We start from the raw sequence: 8,211 nt of genomic DNA, 5'->3' as shown, positions 1-8,211 counted from the left end.
GATAATGAGCATCTTTGTTTCACCCCTAATCTTATTGGGAATGCTATCCCCATTACATATAATGCTTGTTGATGGTTTTAGATAGATACTGCCTTTCATTTTAAGGAAAACTTCATTTATTTCTATACTCTCTAGTGTTTTTTATAGGAATAAATGCTGTATTTTGTAAAAGACTTTTTTTAGCATCTATTGAGATAATCATACAATTTCTGTAAAATTTCGGGGCAGCTAGGTGGCGCAGTAGATAGAGCTCTGGTCCTGGAGTCAGGAGTACATGAGTTCAAATCTGACCTCAGACACTTAATAATTAACTTGCTGTGTGGTATTGGGCAAGCCATTTAACCCCATTTGCCTTGCAAAAATCTAAAAAGAAGTTCTTATTGATAAGATCAATTATGCTAATTGTTTTCTTAATATTGAACCATCCCTGCACAAATGGTATAAATCTTACCCATCATAGTCTATTATCCTAGTGATAATTTGCTATAATCTTTTTGCTAAAATTTTATTTAAAATTTTTACATTGGCTCTCAGCTCTTCTCCAAGCTCCCTGCAAGGATCCACTACTCTGGTCAGTCACATTCCTGAAACAAGATGGTGAAGGTCAGAGTGAAAGGATTTGGCCGCATTGGGTGTCTGGTGACCAGGGCTGCATTCAGCTCTGGCAGAGTAGATGTTGTGGCCATAAATGACCCCTTCATTGACCTCAACTACATGGTTTATATGTTTCAATATGATTCCACCCATGGCAAGTTCAAGGGCACTGTCAAAGCTGAGAATGGAAAGCTGGTGATCAATGGAAAAGCTATTACCATCTTCCAGGAGCGGTATCCCACCAATATTAAATGGGGAGATGCTGGAGCTGAGTATGTTGTAGAGTCCACTGGTGTCTTTACCACCATAGAAAAGGCTGGGGCTCACTTGAAGGGTGGAACCAAATGGGCCATTATCTCTGCCCCTTCTGCTGATGCCCAAATGTTTGTGATGGGAGTGAACCATGAGAAATATGATAATTCCCTTAAGATTGTCAGTAATGCCTCCTGCACCACCAACTGCTTGGCCCCCTTGGCCAAGGTCATTCATGACAACATTGGCATTATGTAAGGACTCATGACCACAGTGCATGCTATTACTGCTACCCAGAAGACTGTGGATGGTCCCTCTGGCAAGCTGTGGCATGATGGGCGTGGTGCTGCCCAAAACATCATCCCTGCTTCCTTCCACTGGAGCTGTCAAGGCTGTAGGCAAGGTCATCTCTGAGCTGAATGGAAAGCTCACAGACATGGCTTTCCATGTTCCCACTCCCAATGTATCTGTTGTGGATCTGACCTGCCGCCTGGAGAAACCTGCCAAATATGATGACATCAAGAAAGTGGTGAAGCAAGCATCAGAAGGACCCTTGAAGGGCATCCTGGGCTACACAGAGGACCAGATTGTATCCTGTGACTTTAACAGCGACACCCACTCTTCTACCTTTGATGCAGGTGCTGGTATTGCCCTCAATAACCACTTTGTCAAGCTTATTTCATGGTATGATGAGTATGGTTATAGCAACTGTGTAGTCGACTTCATGGTCTTCATGGCCTCCAAAGAATAAAATGGGAAGCCATGGATGAATCATCCCCAGCCAAGAAAAAAGTTACATCACTGGGGAGCCCACATGCCTAACATGCGTTCCTCTACCAGGGATCCCATGCCCCATTCACATCCTTGTCCCAAAGCACCCCTGTAGTGGGGGGGGTGGGGAGTCTAGAGTCCTTTATTGTGCACCATCAATAAAGTCACCATATTCAGTGAAAAAAATAAAATTTTTACATCAATATTCATTAGGGAGATTAATATTTAATTTTCTTTTTTGATTCTTCCTAGTCTAGGTATCAGTAACCATGTTGGTGTGAAAAGGAATTTGAAAGAACTCCACCTATTTTTTCAAATATTTTATACAGTATTGGAGTTAATTGTTCTTTAAATGTTTTGTAAAATTCTCTTGCAAATTCATCTGGTCCTGGAGATATTTTTTAAGGGAGTACATTGATTTCCAGTTTAATTTGTTTTTCTGAAATGGGAATATTAGATCATTTTATTTCTTCTTCTGTTAATCTGGACAAATTATATTTCTGTAAAACATTCATCTATTTTATTAGATTTTCAGATTTACTGGCAAACAGTTGGGCAAAATCTCTCTGAATTATTACTTTAATTTCTTCCTCATTGGTGGTGATTTCAAATTTTCATTTTTGATACTACTAATTTGATTTTCTTCTTTTAAAAAAAATGATCAACCATGGGGCAGCTAGGTGGTGTAGTGGATAGAACACCAGCCCTGGAGTCAGGAGTACCTGAGTTCAAATCTGGCCTCAGACACTTAATAATTACCTAGCTGTGTGGCCTTGGGCAAGCCACGTAACCCCATTTGCCTTGCAAAAACCTAAAAAAAAATGATCAACCAAAGGTTTATCTATTTTATTTTTTCCCCTAAAACCAATTTAGTTTAATTATTAGTTCAATAGTTTTCTTACATTCAATTGTATTAATTTCTTTTTTGATTTTTCAGAATTTCTAATTTAGTATTTAAATGGAAATTTTTAATTTGTTCTTTTTCTAGCCTTTTTAGTTCCATGCTCAATTCATATATCTCCTCTTTCTCTAATTTATTCTTTTTTTTTAAGGTTTTTGCATGGCAATGGGGTTACGTGGCTTGCCCAAGGCCACACAGCTAGGTAATTATTAAGTGTCTGAGGCCGGATTTGAACTCAGGTACTCCTGACTCCAGGGCTGGTGCTCTATCCACTGCACCACCTAGCTGTCCCACTCTCTAATTTATTCTTGAAAACATTTAGAGATATGAAGTTTCCCTTAATAACTCCTTTGGCTGCATCCCAAAAGTTTTGGTATAATGTCTCATCATTGTCATTTTCCTGAATGAACTTGGTAGTTATTTTTAAGATAGGTTATTAGATCCACTCATCCTCTAATATTAGGTTATGAAGTTTCTAATTAATTTTTAGCTTATCTTTTCTTGGCCCTTTATTACATGTAATTTTTATTGTATCATGTTCTGAAAAGGATCCATTTAATATTTCTGCCTTTCTGTATTTTATTGTAAAGGTTTTATGCCCTAATACATGGTCAATATTTTTTGTAAATTTGCCACATACAACAGAAAAGGTATATTCATTTCTATCCCCATTCAGTTTTCTCCAGGGGTCTATTATATCTAATATTTCTGAAATTCTATTTACCTCCTTAACTTCCTTCTTGTTTATTTTCGGGCTAGATTTATTTAATTCTGAGAGAAGGAAGTTGAGATTTCCTGCTAATATAGTTCTGCTATCTCTGTCTTCTTTTAACTCCTTTAGTTTCTCCTCTAAGAATTTGGATGCCATGAATGTATGTTTAATATTGATATTATTTCATTGCCTATAGTACCTTTTAGGAAGATATAGTTTCCTTCCTTATCCTTTTTAATTCAATTTATTTTTGCTTTTTCATTGTCTGAAATAAGGATAGTTATCCCTGCTTTTTTTAAACTTATTGTTCTGGGATATTAAGACAGTTTTTTTCCACGACAGTTTCCTGTAAGATATTGTCCAGACTTTTTTTTTCTGATTGTGGCTTTTGGGTAGAGCAATAATTCATAAATTATCTCTCTCGGATCTATTTTTTCAGGTTGATCATTTATCCTGAGAGGTATTTTGCATTTTCTTCTATTTTTCAGCTTTTTGGTTTTATTTCATGAAATCTAGATGTCTTATAGATTCATTCATTTCCATTTGACCAATTCTAGTTTTTAAGAGTTTTATTTCCTTCAGTTAGCTTTTCTGTTTCCTTTTCCAATTGCTCAATTTTATTTTCCAGTTGGTCAATTTTACTTTTTAAAATGATTGTTTTCTTCCTGCATGACTCATTTATTTTCTCCATTTTCTTCTTCCTTTCTTCTTTGGTTTTTAAAATCCTTTTTGAGCTCTTCCAAAAGGTCTTTTTGTATTTGAGATCAATTCAGAAATTATTTTGAGGCTTCACATGTAGACATTCTGTCACTACTTTCTTCTTCGGAGATGGCATTTTTATTATCCCTTTCAGATTAGTTACTGTCAATGGTGAATGCTCATTTTGATGGTTGGGTTCTGCTTCTGTTGTACTGGATGTATAGATGCCAGTTTTTTTTTTTTATGTTAGGGGAAGGAGTCAGAAGTTTGCTTCCTGCTCCAGGGTAGCTGCACAAGTGTGCTGGAATGTGATCCTTGCTCTCCAAGGTTTAGACCCTCATTGCTGGCCTGTTGAGTTGAGACCTAAGTCACTTTATGGTCAACAGCCTCTAGTTGACTTCCCAGCTCTCCTGCCTACCCTGGGCTATACAACCCTTTTACCTACTTGAATCCAGCCTTTTCCTGAAGTTCAGGAGTTCTATGACTTTAGGATCTATTTAAAGGCTTCATTCAAAGTTGCTTCCAGGAAAAGTTCTGGGAACTTCCTTCCTAACTTTGCACTACCATCACTCTATCCCAGAACCTTCTACCCTATTTTCTCTGTCTTATATCTAGTTTCTAGGGCTTATAAACACTATTACACATGGGCTTTCTTCCTGGGATCTATGCCCAGGTCTCTAGGAACTTATTGGATTTCTCATTCTCTTGGCTCCTAGATCTTAGTTTCAAGTTATTTGACCTTTGAAAGGCCTAGCTACTGATACTCTAATATATACTCAAATATGTTGACACATATATTCCAACACACTAATACTTTAATTTATGCATGCATCAGCACACGTGGCCATGGAAACATGTGTTTGCATAATCAGATATAGTCATGTACTCTCCAATTCTTCCTCAGTCTCTCTATAAAGCTAGAGCTGGGAGAAATGACCCAGCCATTGGTTGGGTTCCATCCTCATCATCACTAACAAGGGTCCCTTTACCAGCGAATTCCATCTTTCACAACTCTATGCAGTGCAAGGTTAAGCGGAGGTTAGTCTTAAGGGATGCCAGTTATATATGCTGACACACCTAATCACTCAGGGGTGGACTTGCTTATCTATTTTTATATATTGAAACACTAATCTATTCACTTATAAACTTCTATAGAAGTAGACACACATGTTGTCATATATCCTCATATACGAAGAAAAGTTTAGAGAACATGAGATAATATTCAAAAAAACCTTTAGCAGACACAAAGCCTGGTATATTGCAGATACTATATAAATGTTAGGTGTTATTATTATAATTATTATCAAACTGTCCCTTTTCCTCCCTCTCACCATTCCAGGGACACCTGCCCTATGTCCTCTCAAATAAGAGACCTAGGTTGGACAATATTGGGAATATGAGATAGGAGAGAAGGAAAAATACCAAATAATTACAAAGAAAGACTTCCTTGGAAGGAGATGTACATATCTGAAAAACCTTGGAACTGAATAATATCCATTTTTTTCTCCTTTTTTTTCCTCCCTCTGGATCTTAAAATCCAGCATAACTAGAAATGAAACCTAACAGGCTTTATTAAAGTCAATTTAATTAAGAAAGTATATATGCATGTGCATATATATATACATATGTGAGTGTGTGTATGTGTGTGTGTGCATGTGAAGGGATAATGCCTCCCACACCAGATTTGAACCCAGGTACTCCTGACTCCAAGGCTGATGCTTTATCCACTACACCACCTAGCCACCCCCTCTGCTAATATATATTTATAAATGTGCTATATGTTTACAAATACAGATATTTATAAATAAATATATGGTCCAAATTTACTATGTGCAAAGCACCCTGTTAGGCACTGGGATTACAGAGACAAAAAGGCTAACATTTTATGCTCTCAAGGAACTAAATTTTTTTTTCTTTTGGAGGGGGGAAGCTCCCCTGGGGAGTGTTCTGTCTTCCCCCCCACCCCAGTTTCCTCATTTAACTCACCAGTTCCAACCTCCCTGACAGAAATCAGACATCACAGGATAGGGATAATGAGGGGGAAAGTGTGCAGAATGGAACAGATAGGTGTCCTCTATGTGCATGCCTCCTTTTATATAAATGTGTACCAGACTGAGTGATATAGTATGGACTGACTATTGAATGCAGTCCTTAAACTAACAATAAATTCTTTTGTCAGTTTCCAGTCCAACTATGTAAAAACTTTGGATGTGCTGGTTTCTGTCCATGCAGTATGGAAATGCATGTACTGTGTGATGATGAAAAGTCTTCTAATTGTAACTTGATCAGGAATGGAGAGGTCCCAAAAGGAGGAAATGATAGAGACTTTTGAGATGCCTCTAGAAAGTCAGGTAGAGAAGTGATTTTTGTTCTTTCCAAATCTTAGGTAAATGAGTATCCTAAAATGGACTTGTTTAGGGTGGGGAGGTAGGGTAAGCTTGTGATTTTGAGACATTCAGAGGTCCCATCAATATTCAGCCCTCTCTGTAATTCAGCTTTTCAGTGGAAATGCAAACTGGGGATCTGAGCTAGAAGGGAAGTGCTACATTTATGTGCATTTACATAGAGCTCATTTATATGAGTCTGTAAGAAGATATGTCAACATGTGCCTGGCCCCCCATAAAGACTGATCTCCCTGCATTTTGGCTCAGCAAAAAAGATAGTAAATGATGAAATCTTTTAGGAGAAAATACTATTGATGATGCTTAGGATGGAATTTACACTCTAGGGGAGACTGAAAAATTTGAGGGATTATGGAAATGTGTAAATGTGTGACTGTGACCCTATATGTGTAAATGTGAATATGTATAGTGTGAGTATTTGTATTTGTAGATTTATGAGTTAATTTATGGGTGTCCATGTATGTACATTTGAAAACATGTGCATGTGCATGAGTGTGTATGTGTGTGTGTGTGTGTGTGTGTGTGTGTGTGTGTGTGTGTGTGTGTATGTGTGTATGTGGTCAGATGCTTCCCAGGATGTCCAATCTCATTTTTCCTTTGGTCCTAGCCCACCAGACTGGGTCTTGAGGGTGAAGACAAAACTGAAAGTAAAAATTAGGAGACAGAGAAATTAGAACAAGGGAATCAACAGGGTGTAGTAGACATAGAATGAAGAAGGTTGGGCTCAGGACATAGTGTGAGACAGAAGGCAAGAATCTGTATTCCAGGAGAGAACAAGTCTGTGGAAGAGCTCAGACCTGAGGAGTTGGCCATGGAGATTAGAAAGAATGAAAGAACAGGAATAGAAAGGAATAGGAAGAAGAAGAAGAGAATGAAAGACGGATCTAGGACCTTGGATCTAGATATCTTACCAGACTTCATAGCCTCCTAGAGGAGGTCACTTCAATCATACCCAGGCTCAGGGAGCCCCTGTGCCAACTCCCACCCATAGTTCTTCAGGTATAAATTGACAATCCTGTTGGGAAAGTCCAAGTATCCAGAGGAAACTGGACCCCTCCAGAGATATAGTTGAAACCATCCCATAATGGAGGAGGGTAAAGCTTGAGCTTGAACTACCTGAGCAAATTAATGGTCAAGTTCTCCAGGGACTTAAAACTGAGGTCCTGGGTGTGCCCTATAGCTCCTAAAATTCAGTGATCTGCCTGGCCTCTCCCTTCCTAGCAGTTTGTTCTATGTGACTGTGATTGACTGATGTGCATCCTGAGCAAAGAAACTAGATCAGTAGAAAATAATATAACCAGTTCGTTCAAAGATAGGGACAACTTACTCTCCACCTTGGCCTGAACTTCAGGTTCAAGGTCTTTGCCTGAAACCTGACATAGGCTGCGAAAAGATAACTAAGAGAAGGACAAATGACACTAACCAAGACATAAAGTATCCCCAATTTCTGGTTTCATTTCTTTCATGATTTGATTTGATTCTATTCCTCCAACAGTATGTCCCTGTACAGTCCATTGAGTAAGGATCTCATATTTAGGATATAAATAATGCAGGTAGAAAAATAGGAGATAGTTCTTGTTGAACCAAGGGGAACTTATAAGTCCTCTGACCTACCATAGGTGCATTTTGCTTGTCTATTGGACAGAGACCTCAACCTCCTCCTGGGCCTGAGAGATATAATAATATTTGAAGACAGAAGAGAAGAGAAGTGACACCTCAATGACACCCCCACCCCCATTTATAGAATCATACAATGTAGAACAGAGAGAGAATCAAAAAATATAAAGCATCAACCTAAAAACATAAAATTATGGAATGAGGAACAGAGCACATCATAGAATCTTACAGATGGGGGGTGGAGCCAAGATGGTAACAAGAGA

The 8,211-nt window shown here is 38.2% G+C and overlaps 1 pseudogene; it reads left to right on the top strand.

The window, feature by feature from the left end:
- The first annotated feature begins 579 nt into the window (after positions 1–579).
- LOC141498088 (glyceraldehyde-3-phosphate dehydrogenase-like) lies at positions 580–1,597 on the top strand (annotated as a pseudogene).
- Positions 1,598–8,211: the final 6,614 nt, after the last annotated feature.

Source organism: Macrotis lagotis, chromosome X (assembly GCF_037893015.1).
Source record: "Macrotis lagotis isolate mMagLag1 chromosome X, bilby.v1.9.chrom.fasta, whole genome shotgun sequence".
NCBI lineage: Eukaryota > Metazoa > Chordata > Mammalia > Peramelemorphia > Peramelidae > Macrotis > Macrotis lagotis.
This window is presented reverse-complemented; position numbering and strand designations above follow the sequence as displayed.